The 581-nt window shown below is 48.4% G+C and overlaps 1 pseudogene; it reads right to left on the bottom strand.

Moving 5' to 3' along the window:
* Positions 1-202: 202 nt before the first annotated feature.
* LOC129551844 (U6 spliceosomal RNA) lies at positions 203-302 on the bottom strand (annotated as a pseudogene).
* Positions 303-581: the final 279 nt, after the last annotated feature.

Below are 581 nucleotides of genomic sequence, written 5' to 3' on the forward strand. Positions count from 1 at the left end.
CATCCCACCCTCCCCTTCACCTGCTGTGTCTATATGTCCGTTCTGTACATCCACTTCTCTGTTCCTACCCTGGGAATAGGTTCATCTGTAGCAGTTTTTCTGGATTGCATAGCTATACTTTAATACATGATACTACTTTTTCTGACTTACTTCACTCTGTATGTCAGATTCTAGGTCCATCTACATCTTTACAACCGACCCCCCAAATATGGAGCTCTTCACCAGTTTGGGTGTCATCCTCGTGCAGGGGCCATGCTAATCTTTGTGTCATTCCAATTTTAGTGTTTGTGCTGCTGAAGCAAGTGCTACAAAAATCTTTTGATGCCACGGGCTCTTTCTGACAAGTACTTCAGCACCTTTTGTCTGGAGGTTGGTTGCATCTGATGTTGGCAGATAAGGTGGGATCAACTTTCTGGAAAAGCTGGGGGAAGGTGTGAGCGTGATGCCAGAAGGGAGAGACTGAAGGATATGATCACTGCCCCGCCACCCCCCCACCCGACCCCAGACTGTCTCTCCCCAGACCAGGCCTCCCTGCCTCTCAAGTCACTGCTGATTCTCCCTGAATGAAATCAGAGAGGAAC

The sequence above is a fragment of the Moschus berezovskii genome, chromosome 17 (genome assembly GCF_049115385.1).
Source record: "Moschus berezovskii isolate FMDL1 chromosome 17, NW_MosBer_1.0, whole genome shotgun sequence".
Lineage (NCBI taxonomy): Eukaryota > Metazoa > Chordata > Mammalia > Artiodactyla > Moschidae > Moschus > Moschus berezovskii.